Genomic DNA, 16,118 nt, shown 5'->3' with positions numbered 1-16,118 from the left:
TCATTTGTACTTTTTTTTTTTTTTAACATTTAAATGTACTGTGTCTTCCTGCGGGTTCACAGACAGACATTCTGGTATGCATTAAATAAAATGCTTCCACCATGATCACAGCCTTCTCTTCCATGGTGTTCCTGAAACCTAAAATTATTTACTAGTAGTGTTTGATTTGTTTTTAGGTTTAGTGGATGTATATTGTTAGACTATACACCTGTTGTTTGGACAGAGAGTAAAAGATTGAATGGTTGTCACCGTTGCAGAAATATTATCACTTGCACACGTCAGGTAGTCATTGCAGAACCTGTTTTAGATCTTGTTGTGTCACTGCAGTAGTTCAGCATTAGTCAATATTCTGTTCTGTATTAGTTGTTACCCTGCTGAGCTCTAATATACTATTCAAGTTCTTGTGAGTGAAATCAAGACATTCGACAAAAAAAATAAAAACTAATAGGTGACAAATCTGTTTTTAAATTGAATTACTTTTATATATTTTTATTTAATGTTGGAATTTATTTTACTTTCCTCCATAGCTAAATGCAGCACACTAATTGCAAGCAATATAATCATCAAGCTGGTATCCTGGAAGTATATAAAATGAGAAAAACAGCGCAGCTACTTAATTAATCATTAATTAGAGATGGAGTGGTTGTAGTGTCTAAAATTAATTTCATAAAATTTGATACAAAATAATAATAAAATTGTTTATGGTAGATATAGCAGCAATGTACAACACAATGGGCCTCAAAGAACGCAATGCTGCGTCCGCACGCAGATGGCCGATGTTTGCAATCTGCGCATGAGTATAAGACGCAGTGCACATGTGCGAAGCAGGCAGTGCAAAGGGGAATGCGATCGCAGACAGCACGCAGACCTACCCCCCGTGATAGACAGGAAGTACCATTTGTGGGTGGTGATGGGCTGTGGTCATGCGAAAGCCGGCGTGTCAGTGCAGTTGCAGAGGCGTGCATAAATTAGGCATTGCGAGACCCTACCCAGCCTGAGCTCTCACTGCGGGCAGGAGATGTAGCAAAGTCTGCGGGGGAGTCAGGTCAACCACTAATTGTGCATATGGGTCCGTGGGTTCGCAATGTTACGAATGTTTCCGCTATCTTACGGCCTACTCAGGCTGTGAGTAAAGGGAGGTGGGCGTCATTATGTATTGCGGGGTGTCTGAATCTTGTGCTGCGGTTGCCGTGTGTATGCACTGATTAGCATATACACGCAGCGGCCGAGTGTGTGCGAACACAGCATTGCGTTCCTTGCTGAATCAGACCCAATAACAAGTGCAATGGTAGACAGTTAAAATAATTGGAAATGAGTATGCCCCAGTATCCTCTGGTACCAGGATTATTGTTCAACTTGTGTTCAATCCATAATGCAATATAAAGTTCCTAGTATAGTCCCTGGTAGTCCTCCCAGATATGTTGATGGAATATAAACAGTTACTTTGCAACAGTGGCGTAACTAGGGTATTTGGAGCCCAGGGCAAATTTGAAAAGGGAGCCCCCCCCACATGTGAGCGCGCCGAAGGCGCGCGTGGCAAAAAATGGGCGTGGTCACTTAAAAATGGGGCGTGTCAACATGACACACCCCTTTATTTTCAAACTGAACATTCCTATCCATATGCACCTTAACCCCAGTAGTACCCCCAGTATGCAGTTGTGGTCCCTCTCATGCAGGCCCATAGTAGTGCCCCTTATACAGTATCCCCAGTAGTGGTCCCTCTTATACAGCCCCCAATTAGTTCCCCTTACTCAGTACCCCCAGTAGTGGCCCCCCCAAATGCAGTGCCCCACGTAGTGTTCCCCCTTATGCAGTGCCCCCAGTAGCAGTCCCCACAATGCAGTGCGCCCAGTAGCGGTATCCCCTTATGCAGTGCCCTTTTATATAGTGCCCCCAACAGTAGTCCCCCCCATGCAGTTTTCCCAGTAGTGGTCCCCTTATGCAGGCACCCTGTAGTGATCCCCCCTATCTAGTGCCCCCTGTAGTGGTCCCCGCAGTGCCCCTAGCAGTAAGCCCCTTATATAGTGCCCCCAGCAGTAGTGTCCCCCCTCCCATGCAGTGCCCCCAGTAGTGGTCCCCCTGATGCAGGCTCCCAGTAGTGACCCCCCCCCTATCCAGTGGTCCCTTTAGTGGCCCTTCCTATTATTGCCCCCATTAGTGGTCCCCCGAGTGCAGTGCCTCTAGTAATACTAGGCCCCTTTTAGAATGCCCCCAGTGGTAGTCCCCCCCCCCAAGTAGTAGTCCCCAGTAGAGTAGTCCCCAGTAGAGTAGCCCCCCCCAGTAGAGGTCCTCCCAATGGCACCCCCAGTAGATGTCCCCCCCAGTAGATGTCCTCCCCAGTAGTAGCCAACCCCTCCCCCGTTGTGCATATAGGTTTAAAAATAAATAAATATATATAAAAATATACTTACCTGATTCCACGCTGCTCCTGTCCGCGATGCCGATGCCGCTCCCGCCCTCCAGTCCGCCCGGGCTGGCGCGCTCAGCATTATGGGACTGACGTCATGACGTCAGTCCCATTACCCACTGCAGGAGCCGGACCGAAGTCCGGCTCTTGCAGTGGGTGCTGCAGCAGTCAATGAGAGTCTATCTGACTCTCATTGGCTGCTGTTTAACACACGCATCGCCGGCAGCGCTGGCGGCGATGCGTGTGTTATGCACAGCCTGAGCCCGCCTCCTGGCGCTATTGGGCAAGCGCTCAGGGGGAGGGAACGGGCTCAGGCGTGCAGCACAGGACCGGCGCTGGAAGCCTAGCGCCGGTCCTGTGCAAATGTGTAGCGCTGACCGCACTTATTGTGGTCGGCGCTACACTGGCTAACTAGGGCGGGCCGGTACCGTGGCCGGCGGCGCCCCCCCCCCCCCGCGCCACCAGTCCAACGGCGCCCAGGGCACGAACCCCGCTCGCCCTGCCCTAGTTACGCCACTGCTTTGCAAGCATAAATATCCAGCAGTGCATAGCTGTCACTTGTAGGGGTTACTTAATTAGCGGACGTGATTCTCGCAACAGTAAGTGTCCATTGAATTTAAATTGTGGAAAGTGCTGTTATTCTTTCTATCCTTGAGAGTTGGCAAATCCCAGGCACTGTTTAAGTGCTTGCAAAATCTAAGGGCTTGGTCCATGCACACCTCCCAACTGACCTTTTTCTGGCGAGACAGTCACGCTATTCAGGTACTGTCCCGCCCGGGGCCGCCAAGAGCCAAGGCGGGCCCCGGTAATAGGGGGCGTGGCCTAATCTCGGGAGGCATGACCACGCCCCCTTGCCGAAAAATAAATAAATTAAAAAGATTTGCAGCGCGCTAAGAGGTGCTGCGCGCCGGGGAGGGGGGCGCTCTGAGCCCCCTCAGCCCGGCGCAAAGCCAGGGGGGCGCGATCAGTGTGATCGCTCCCCACACAGGCATAGGAGACTGCTGTGGCTGCTGCTCAGCAGCCACGAGCAGTCTCCAACTGCAGCTCAGCACACGCTGTGTGCTGGGCTGCTGTGAGGGAGGGGGGGGCGGCGTCGGACCCGGGCCCCCGCCGGGCCCCTCAGGAAGCCCGGGCCCGGGTAATCTGTACCCGCCCCCCCCTCTCAGCGCCCTGGTCCCGCCGTCCCAACCGCGGGTCCCAGTGTGGGTGGAATTGTGAGAAATCAATTTCATTGCTGCTCTCCATAGCAGAGCAGCGGGTGAATAGATGCCATGCGCATGGCATCTCTTCACTGTGCAGGGAGGGCCTGGCAGCCCAGCATCTCAGGGATTGCTGGGCACCTCCTCGTAGTGATGTAACGGGGGAAGGGGACGTGCCATAAGACCATGCCCCTTTATGGATAGGCCACACCCCTTTTACGGGCTCGCGGATGTCCCGACCACTGAATCACCAATGTTGGGAGGTATGTCCATGTGTAATCCAGAATGCAGAGATAAGTCTGTGATGTATGAGGATCAGTGGGGGCCTCTCCAACTAATGCCTTTCGCTGTAGGTCCTACAGCTTTGTCAAAGGTGAGTTATATAAGTCACTGTAAGGGCTTAAATACCCTAACCAATATAGTTGCTAATTACCACCTGTAGCACATCAACCATACCTCCCAACATTCATGAAAGGGATCAAAAAGGGGATGGGCCTAGTGGTGAGTGGGCGTGTCTTACAGCGAATGGGCGGGGCCTAGCCATGCACCCCCATTTTGTCACTCTGGGGGCATGACCAGCACTCCCGATGATGCTGGGCTGCCCCCAGAGACTCAGGCTGCACAGTAAAGATGCCGTGCGCATGCCCACGGCATTACTCAGCAGCGGCATGTGCTCTCCCCAACTTCCCCCCCACACCGCGGGACACTGCGGCCCGCGGGTGGGACGGCGGGACAGTTGGGCGGTATGTATCAACCATTCCATCTAACATAAATAAAATGTTATGTAGAAGGCAGAACCACTCATTTTTTTTATCTAACTATGATCTTTAATAATTATATTTCTTAATAGAAAGACAGGAAAGTACATTGGTAATATAATTACATAGTGTTTTAAAATATTTCCTGGTCATGTGACTAAGCACATGACTGGGAAGTCTGCAGTGAATATAACAGACCCAATCAGACGTAGGGCTCACACCATCAGCCACGTAACCAGAGCTCTCCACCAGTCTTGCAGCCTGTAATGTTTACATTCTGGCATTGGTAGTTTACTCCAATTTGCTCCCTTATTTCCTGTGCTGGTCACATACATTTGTTACCTGTTTATGCTAGTTTCCATGGCCACCCTGAGTCATCCTGGCTATGGACTCAATGAACATCTGATGGTGATAGGCAATTTGAAGGACCTGTGGCTAATACTCCCTCCCCTAGACATGATGCAATTATCACAACTCCCCTTTAACTACCAGCAATGAGATTGAATGCTGGGAGATGTAGTGAGATGTTCCTGTGCACATGACTGTGTCACATGACCAGCGTCAGGCCTATGGGAGCAACTCTGACTGGAGTCCGATGGCCAGATAATAAAAGACTGTGGCCAAGTGGTGTACAAGCAATTACACAGTGCCTGGAATTTGCCAACTCTCAAGGATACATAGAACAACAGCACTTGCCACAATTTAAAGCAAAGGGACTCTTAAGCTGGGTACACACTGGCCGATCAATTGATCGGCCAATATATCGTGCCCCCGTCGGCCTGTGTGTACAGACGATATGTCTGTGAACAACGTCGTTCACAGACGTATCACATTGGCTGTGCTGCACAGCCAATGTACTGATATGTCTGCAGACATATCTGTCCATCAGCAAGTGTGTACAGGCAATCACATACCCTCCAACATTTTAGTGTATGAACCCGGTACATGGGGGCGTGGCCACAGATAAAGGGGCGTGTCCACGGGGCTGGAGGCATCGGCACTGGCTGGTTTAAAACTTGCAGTATAAGTGTTATACTGCAAGTTCTATATACAGGCGCTAGCGACGGTCAGGGCAAACTTTAGAGGAGGAAGGAGGACTGAGAATAGCCGGCTGTCACTCAGCAGCGCTGCGGGAGTCCTGTGTCCCAGCAGCGCTGCTTAAGAAATCGGGTGATTGTACCAACCCGGTACAAAACGGTACAGCCCCTGTTGCCGGTACAGACCATTAAAAAACGGTACTGTACCGGCTGAAACGGTATAGTTGGAGGGTATGCAATCAGCTGATCGCCCATACACAGGGGTGCAAAGAGAGGGGGGGGAGCTGCGAGCAGGTACTACTTACCCGTTGCGGCACAGCTCCCCATCCACAGCAGCCTAGCACACGCTGCTGTGTGCTGGGCTGCACTGGGAGACTGTCTGAGGCTGCTAAAGCAGCAGCCCGAGCAGTCTCATATGCTAAAGGGGGGAGCAATCACGCTTTTTTTAAGGGGGTGTGGCCACACCCCTACCCGCCCCCCCCGGCCGCCGGGACACGCTGCAACATGCAGGTGATGGTCGTTCAGTGTGTATGAATGACCATCATCTGCAGGTATATCTGCAGATCACTCTGCTGGATATTTATGCTTGCTAAGTAACTGTTTATATTCCATCAGACATATTTGGGAGGGCTACCAGGGACTATACTAGGAACAGGCTATTAATCCCTTTATATGGCATTATGGATTGAACACAAGTTTAACACTAATCCTGGTACCAGAGGATGGGCATACTCATTTCTGATTATTTTATAATCATTGCACTTCTTATTGTGTTGTTCATTGCTACCATACATAAATTGTAATATTATTTTGTACAAAATGTTGTTAAATTAATTTTAAACACTACAACCACTCCATCTCTAATTGATTATTAATTAAGTAGTAGCGCTGTTTTTCTCTTTTTGTATATATCTATTGTACTGGGGCTTGACTAAGCCCTTCTTATTTACAGCTGCTGTAGAAATGCAGCCCAAAGTAGTGCCTGATCAAGTTACACTTGTTGTCAGGGGCGTATCTATAATGGGTGCAGGGTGTACAGGGAACACGGGCCCCTGGGTCCAGGGGGGCCCCGCACACTCTGCACCCATAATATTACTTTCCTCTTCGGAGTTCCACATCGGTGCGGGGGTCCGGCGCTGTAAAACGACTGGAAAATGGGCGCATGCGTAGTACAGGGAAGATGGTCGCCGCGGCCATTTTCCCGGTGACCTGTGCATACACTATAGACTCTGGGCACACTGTAGTCCCCAGAGTCTATAACTCCGGCGCTGGCCACGCACAGCTCAGTGTGCTGCCGGCCGCTGGGCGGAGAGGAGGGGACCCGTGTCGGAGACTGCACACGGGCCCCCTCCTCTCTAGAAACACCCCTGCTTGTTGTGTCTACATTTCTCTGGTATCCTGGAAGCCTCTTCCACAGCTGTACTGGAAATGTACCAGACTGATACCCCTTTTACATCAAAGTCTTGGGTCTGACCCGGGATTTGGAACATTTTTCCAAACTGGGTCAGACCCGGCACATCCCCTAACTAATACCCCTTTCACATCGCAAACACGGGTCGGACCCGGGTCAGGGCCTTTCACATCGCCTTAATAACCCGGGTTATTCCCGATTATTGCAGATTTGGTGCCTATTAACTCAACCCAAGTTGCCCATGTTAAAATAGTGTGATGTCATTTTTAAAGGATTTTATTGGCTCACAATTATGATGACGTTTTCAGTAAAGAAAAAGGAGGGGCTGGGGAATGTTTGCAGTGCAGCAATCATGGCCGACAGAGCACATGTCACAGATGCAGCCCACATTTTGCTGATGTTGCAATAAATTATCGCATCCTTGACAGTGCCAGTTATCTGTTTACATATTTCTTCCTCACCCCTGATCCGCAGCAACTCCATTACTTCTTCATCACTCCAGTTTGCCATGATTCCTTCAAAGTGAAAGTAAAGTGCAGTATAGTACACTGTGCTGTCTGTATATAGCTTATTAGCTGCCTTTTCCCCAAAGTGTGCAGTGCAGGACAGTAATGTAAATACAGAGACATGTGCTCTGTGTGCAGGCTGGTCAGCTGACTGGAAAAAGCCAATCAGCACTATTTTCTCAGACCTGGGTCAAAAATCCCGGGTCTGTGCCATTTAAGAGCCAAATAACCCGGGTCCGACCCGTGTTTAACCCTCCTTTTAACCCGGGTTGAAATAGGGAAATTAATTTGGTGCATTTAAAAATCACGTCGACCCGGGTTATTTTGGCGATGTGAAAGGGGCACCGACCTGGGTTATTCCCGACTCTGTGCCGTTCACACTGCACCCATGTGTCCACACATAACCAGCAGTAGGCATTTCCAGGTGCTGACGTAGGATCCTGGGAGAAGTGGTTCCAGGTGCCAGTGTAGGAGCCTGGGGGGAAGTAAGCGTTTCTAAGTATCGATTGTAGGAGTTTGGTCATGGCAGCGTTTTACCCATCCGCAACGCAGTGTTTTGTATATTGGTCACTAACATGATCTTTGCCAAATAGCAAATATAAGCTTTATTTATGCATACCACCTGCACCGATCCAAAATGTCACCATGGTCTTGTCCTGTGCCAGGTCCGATCTGGATAAGACATGCACTTTGAGACAAATGTTACTTATCATTTCAAAAACTAACACTCGTCCCAATCATAAGCTCTACTCCTCTCCCACTAAGCTCCACTTACAGTATATTCACAACACATCACAAGGGCACAGGAAATCAAAAGTGCCATTCATCAGATTTACTGCTCTATTGAACACCATTAATGAAAATAACAATTTTACTAAATTATTTCAGAAATCCGTAAGTATGTTTGGACAATAACAATACCAGGGGCAGAACTATGGGAGACAATGGAGGCGCCTGCCGCCGGGCTCCAGCTCTGAGGGGGCACCTCCTCCATTGTCCACAACATATTCATCCCACTTAGGGCTGTAACTATATACCCGGAGTGTACCATCATGGCCCTTCACGGCACCTGAGAAGCCGCCATACACTAGTGGAGAGCTCCGTGTCAGACCATCAGCTGCTGCCTTCTATAGCCTGTCTTCATGCGAATGGCTATATTACAGTGTCAGCGGCTGTGAGGGGGGGGGGGGCACTAACTTATAACTTGCCTCCGGGCATCTAGGATGAATTTACGCCACTGAACAATACACATATGCTGCAGGAGTATAACAGCAACTCTCCAGGCTCATATTTCCTGGCTATATCATGTGATATATATTTGTAGAGCATGGGAATGATGTCTTCTGGACCCTGGCCATGTGATCACTGCCTCATTGATCTTTGCCCTGTCAGTTTGGGAGTTTTAATTCCACTGTTCCACATAAGCTTGTAATAGCCCAGGGATTATGTGAAAGTCTCAGTGTAAAAACATCATCATAGTGTTAATTTTCCGATTTAGCTGATGCACTTCTGCCTCATTTACTTTCTGAATTGGTGCTGAGACTGACTGCAAATTAACAGTGTTTAATTTGTTTTTAAATTACATTTTAAATATGAACATTTCGTAGCTAAACTGAGAAATGCTACAAATAACTTTCAAAAAATGAAAAATTTTACATAAAGAAAAAAAAGTAAGTAACACATTCAAAATAAAATGGTAAAGCCTGGCCTGCACTATGCTCACCAATCCTGGCATTAAATCTTAAGGTGATTGTCGGCAAATTATTTTTAGATTTACATTTGCCCCTAGAAGACAAAATAAAAAAGACTTTTCCACTGGTAAAATATGCGATATGAGGCTTCTTTTTACATGTTTAGAATTAATTGAGGGTTTTTTTACGCATTTGTATGGCTTGGGGGTAATATTAGATCTATGATTAAAAGTTGTGGCAGTTTCAGATATAGAAAAATAATGTATGTGGTTTAGGCCTGAGGCTATTACTGCAGATTATGGTTGAGGTTTGTATGTTTCTTTTTCTTGACTCGGCAGATTTTAGAACTATCTTGGTCTCCTCCGTCTTTCAAGGACACCAAGCAGTTGAGATTTATGAACTTTTGGGCCTCTGCTGTCCAACAGCTGTACAGCATGGGAGGGTACCTTAAGGACAAATGCAGCTGTTAATGTGTGTTACATTAATTCTTTAATAGATCATATTGTATATAAGATCACATTTTTGTTGTAAATGAGTTTTTATCGCTTTTGCAAAATATAAAAGGGTGGAGAAGAAAATGGGGAGACAATGAGGAAGGGACACATTAATGAAATACATACAAAATATACAGAAGTGCACATCCTCGGATGCTTTCAATTAAATGAAGAACAAACAAGGTGGATTATAAAAAAACATTGACATCTCAAAATTCCATACAGTTACCTTCGTTTTAACTGTCCCATTTTCCTTATTGCAGTGTGCATTCTCCCCATGTCAGAGTGATCGCCATCACTACAACATGTGTCGACTTAAGCAGCTTTCATACCTAGAGCACATATACTACTTAGGGGGCAATTCAATTCATAGCAATGTACCGTCACGATGTCTGGCTGCACACATGACCTATTACAGTAAGCAAGCTTCATTCATTTCCCTACGTACCTCTAAGGGGTGTGAGGAAACATAAGTGATGATAATTCGGCACAGAGAGCCTTGACGACTGCTGCAGAGGTACATCACAGACAACTGATATGCCCACTTAGAGGAAAACATTTGCGTATAATGTAATTGTTAGATACACTACAATGTAGACCATATCTAACACAGTAAAATAGCAAAGTTTCCCTGCCCAGATAACCCATGCTGTGTTAATGTGCAAAGTTTAGAACATTGGGCCTGATTCAGATCCGCACCGCACGGCCCTGGCAGGTAAGAGAAGGGAGATGGGGCCTTACTGTGGCATAATGTAAAAGGGGCATTACTGTGGCATAATCTGTGGGCATTACTGTCGCATAATGTATAGGGGGCATTACTGTGGCATAAATGTATAAGGGGGCATTACTGTGGCATAATGTATAAGGGGCATTACTGTGGCTTAATAAATAAGGGACATTACTGTGGCTTAATGTATAAGGGGTATTACTGTGGCACAATGTGTTATAAGCGACATTACTGTTTGGCATAATGTGTTATAACGGGGCATTACTGTGTCACAAAACCACACACCCTTTTTTGTCCTCTATGTTGTATTTTTTTGGGGGGGCGCCAAATTATGGCCTTGCCCCGGGTGACAAAAAATCCTAGTTTCGGCCCTGTTAACAGTTACTACCTCTATTATCAAATGCAGGCAGTGCCGAGATACTTGAACACTTTCTCAGCTGTAGACAAAGAAGTTATTTTTGTTAGTGGATGTTACTTGCTTGTCCAAGCCAGTTCTGTTATCACAGGTCATGTAGACTCATGTTCATTAGCAGGGAGCGCTTGCTGCTGAAGTTGGGCAGGAACTTATTGGCTGAGGCTGTCAGCCAATAAAAAGCAACCTGATTCTTGTTGCCTGCTGCTGTCACATGCGACAGCCGACTGACACTTAATGACGTGACAGCCGTGGCTTCAACCAGCAGAATTTTTGGCGCAGCTAACAAATAAGAATTAGACTGGTTTGTATTCATTGCTGCTGTCACATGTGACAGGCGACTGACACATGACAACATAACAGCCGAGGCTTCAACCAGCAGAGGCTTCAATCAGCAGCTCCATCGCAGCCAACAAATAAGAATTAGACTGATTCTTATTGGCTGCTGCTGGGCATCCACTGAGATTTGCCTGTCGAGTGCCTGTGGTCGACCGGTCGTTTGTGATCAGCGCTTTGGCCACCCTGCTGCAGATAATCATGTCATGGATGCTTACAAGGAGCTTCAATGACTCCTACACTAAATACCATTTACTAGTCGTTCGTGAGTGACTCACAGCAGCCGTCATAACTATCATCAGCATTTACACCTAACCCATGCTAGGTGCAGGAGATGCAACTAAATTTGGCATTCACTTTCTATATGCACAAATCAGAATAGGTAGCAACATTGGCTACACACCCATGCAGGGCTGCAACTGGGGGGGGGCTAAGGGGGCACGTGACCCGGGTGCTGGACTTGAGGGGGTTTGGAGAGAGGCTGCCGGGAGGCTAGGTTGTTGCTCTTGTGGGTTTGGAGCCGCATTCCAGCCTTGAGAGGCACAGGGACACAGTCAGTCCAATGTGGTGGCGGTCGCAAGCCAACCAGTGCTCGCGGACCGTCAGCCAATCAGCAGAGGCTGCCGGTCCGTTAGCTCCAATTAGTTCGCGAGCGGGGCCACATTACAAGGACTGCAGTACTGACAGTTCCCCAGCGTGTGGCAGCACCATCCCATGCCACCCCGAGCTCACCCACCACACGGCCCTGGTAGGTGAGAGAAGGGATATGGGGCCTTACTGTGGCTTAATGTAAAAGAGGCCTTACTGTGACATAATGTGTAGGAGCCTTACTGTGGCATTATATATAAGGGCTTACTGTGGCATAATGTAATGGGGGCCTTACCGTGGCATAATGTGTAAGGGGCCTTACTGTGGCATAATGTAAAAGGGGCATTATATGTGGCATAAATGTATATGGGGCATTACTGTGGCATAAATGTATATGGGGCATTACTGTGGCTTACTGAACAAGGGTCATTACTGTGGCTTAATGTATAAGTGGCATTACTGTGGCATAATGTGTTAGAATTTGACGGCAGATAAGAATCACTTGGCCCATCTAGTCTTCCCCATTTTTAAACATATTATTACCTCAACCCTTATTGATCCTTACTTCTTCTGAAGGATATCCTTATGTCTATCCCATGCATGGTTAAATTGCTCTACTGTCTTAGTCTCTACCACCTCTGATGGGAGGCTATTCCACTTGTCCACTACCCTTTCTGTGAAGTAATTTTACTTCAAATTTCCCCTGAACCTACCACCCTCCAGTTTTAGAACATGTCCTCTTGTTCTAATACTTTTCTTTCTTTGAAGAATGTCTCCTTCCTTTACCTTGTTAACCCTTTATATATTTGAACGTTTCTATCATGTCCCCACTATCCCTTCTCTGCTCCAAACTATACATATTAAGATCTTTTAGTCTTTCCTGATACGTTCTGTGGTGTAGATCTTGCACCATTTTAGTTGCCCTTCTTTGTACAGTCTCTAATGTATTAATATCCTTCTGGAGATATGGCCTCCAGAATTGAACACAGTATTCAAGATGAGGACGTACAAATGACCTATACAGTGGTATTATCACCTATTTCTTTCTGCTACTGATTCCTCTCCCTATGCAACCAAGCATCTGACTTGCCTTCCTCATTGCTTTGTTACAATGTTTGCTTGCCTTTAAGTCGCCTGAAATAGTGACTCCTAGATCCCTTTCCTCTTCAGTAGTTTCCAGTATAGTGCCATTAATACTATAGCTAGCCTTTGGATTTTTGAGACCCAAGTGCATGATCTTGCATTTTTTGGCATTAAACTGTAGTTGCCACGTTCTTGACCATTCCTCTAGTCTACCTAGATCATCAATCATTTGTTTTACCCCTCCTGGTGAGTCTACCCTGTTGCATACCTTTGTGTCATCTGCAAAAAGGCATAATTTCCCTTCAATACCATTTGCAATGTCACAAATAAAGATATTAAAAAGCACTGGTCCAAGTACAGATCCCTGAGGTACTCCACTGGTAACATTTCCCTCTTGAGACTGCACTCCGTTTACTACAACTCTCTCTGTTTCCTATCCTGCAGCCATGATCTTATCCATTCAACTATCTTTGTATCCAATCCCATGCTTTCCAGGGAGTATTACTGTGGGGTATTACTGGGTCACAAAACCACACACCCTTTTCGTCCTCTGTCGTATAAAAAGGTTTTTAGGGGGGGCACCAAATTATGGCCTTGCCCTGGGTGAAGAAAATCCTAGTTTCAGCTCTGCACCCATGACACACCCACAGAATGATGATAGTGTATACGCCCTTTTGCCATTCAACTTCCACCTAGTAATGTCTATTCAGCTATCGCAGAGAAATGACCGAGTTGCGTATGAGTCAAAATCACTCGCAAGTTTACATAGAGTTGTGTGTACAACACACAATGCATGCGCAGTATGCTATAACGATACGTCTGTGCTCAGACTTATGTGCTCAAACTGACATGGCCATACCAGGGGTTATGTATCAAGCAGTCAAAAGATTGGAGAAGTGGACCAGTGGAGAAGTTGGTCATAGTAACCAATCAGCTTCTAACTATCATTTTATAAAATGTGCTTGATTAATGCTACCTGGAAGCTGATGGGTTGCTATCGGCAACTTCCTCACTGGGATGCGGTTAATATCCTGACGATTGTGATGCCGACTGCCGAAAACCCGATCACCGAGAGAACACCGGTGCCGGAATCCCGACAATGACTGGGGATGCTGATGTCGGAATCCCGGCAGCCGGCATCCAGTTCGTAAGAACACCGGGGCAAGGTAAGTATTAGCCGCTGGGGGGGAGGGTTAGGTTTAAGCGCCCCGGGGGACTTAGGGTTAGGCTGCGGGAGGGGGAGGTTAGGGTAATGGTGGGTACACACTATACAGATATATCTGCAGATGATGGTTGTTCGTACACCCTGAACAACCATCATCTGTCTGCCCGCAGGTCCCAGCGACCAGGGGGCGTGTCCCACCCCCCACCTCGCGGCTGCCACTGTGTGTGTATGGGCAGTCTGCCGACAGCCTGTACACACCTGCCAATGGACAGATATGTCTGCAGACATATCTGTACATCAGCTGTGCAGCACAGCCAAGGCGATATGTCGGTGAACACCGGCGTTCACCGACATATCGCGGGTACACACTGCCCGACAGGCAGCAAATACATTGGCCGATCAATTGATCGGCCAATGTATCTGTCAGTGTGTACCCAGCTTTAGGCTCCAGAATGGGGGGGGTTAGGTTCAGGCACCACTGGGGGGAGGTTAGAGTTAGGCACTAAGGGTGGAGAGTTAGGTTAGGCACTAAGGGGGGAGGGTTAGGTTTAGGCACTTACCGGGAGAGTTAGGGTTAGGGTGCGGGGTAGGGAAGGTTAATATGAGGGTACAAAAAAGGAGGGCTAGGGGATAAATAGGACAGGGGAACAGTATTCACCGTTGCCCTGTTGGGATTTCAACCTTCAGGATGTCGGTGTACTGACAGCCGGCATCTCCTCCATCAGTATTTCATATCGATTCCCTAGATATGAGTGACTAAACTAATAGTGGCACCTGTGAAAAAATAAAGTTCTGTTTATAGCTCTATTGAGCAATATTGATAGGAACCAATACTACTTGTAAGTCCAGGTTAGTGAAAGATGTAAAACTGTCCTTGTCCTACCCCACTTGCAGTCCCTTCGATGCTCCACAGATGGGGAGCTTGGGTGCGCCTAGGGTAGTGAATAGATCCCCTTCAGTATTTGTACAATGATATCATCAGTTGCTGTCCAACATCATTCCCTACTATCCACGTGGACATAGTGGGGGAATATAAACCATGCCCGAAGTGTGGCGATTGTAGCGAGACCGTGAGGGTACAATCTGCTTCTTTTGGTGGCCTTTATGGACATGGAACTGCACTTTTGCCCTCACTCACGTCACTTCCAGGTACATCTACGGAAGGTTATATATACTAAAACAAACCAAAAAAAGCTTTAGTGCTATTTAATACTGATATTCTCTATGGACCTTATATTAATAGGACTCAATTACATGCCAACAGCTGCAGAATCTCTCTATGAGCTTGTGAAAGCTACATACTGTACATAATGAAACAATATAAAAAGCAACAACAATTGACTGCGCTTGTTTACTTGATGATTATTGTGAGATGGCAGAATAAAATCAGTCAGAACTCGACCTTAAAGAATACACACATTTAATTGCAATAAATACTGAACATTATATATCCAAGTACATTTCCACATAAAAATATCAACATAAAATGTAATTGTTTGCAATCACCTAGTTATCTAGTATCCACTGGGTGGGATCGGAATAAATTCTAGTTAGAATCAATTACCACTTATCCCTTTTATAGGTAATCTAGAGGAAATTATATATGCATATGTCCTGCCAGCCTTTTATATATAAGAGAATTACCGATTCACAGAAAAAAGTCACTGGTTATACTTGAGAACTGGAATATATTTAAATGATTGATGAAAAATCAGTCCAAGTGATTATCTAGTGCAGGTGAACAGAGTCCCTCTCCCGAGGTATATAGCTAGTTGAAGGCAATATCAGTAGAAATATACAGCTACTGGAGATCCCTGATGCGTTTCGCTCATCTAACAACCGCAGAGTCTTTAAAAAAAAAAAAAATCCCCCATGGCTGTTAGAGGGGCGAAACACATCAGAGGATCCCCAGTTGCTGTATATTATCCTAAGCGCTAACTTATCCTATGGTCCCATGCAAGCCGCTGGAGTATTCACCTGTTGACAAGAGAAGTCTGCGATACACTGTATACCTAGGAGAGCAGTGTGACAGCCATGGAAAGGTAGCCTATAGCTGATCAGAGATATCATACCTCTTGAGATACCTCTGTGTATGGGCTATTCTTCATGTGCCCTTGGTGACGGCTTAACACCAGCTGCATGTGGCAAATCCAGGTAGGAAGCACAGCGGCACTATAAGACACTCTTGATGGGAGCTGTATCGCTATTCGTCAGGAGAGAGACACAATATGTACTGATTTGTTAAAAGTGCTACGATCATACGTGACAGCCTAGAGCTAAGCTACGGCATTATCTACCTCGGGA

Source organism: Taudactylus pleione, unplaced genomic scaffold (assembly GCF_031769625.1).
Source record: "Taudactylus pleione unplaced genomic scaffold, aTauple2 ptg000089l, whole genome shotgun sequence".
NCBI lineage: Eukaryota > Metazoa > Chordata > Amphibia > Anura > Myobatrachidae > Taudactylus > Taudactylus pleione.
Note: the sequence above shows the minus strand (reverse complement) of the source record.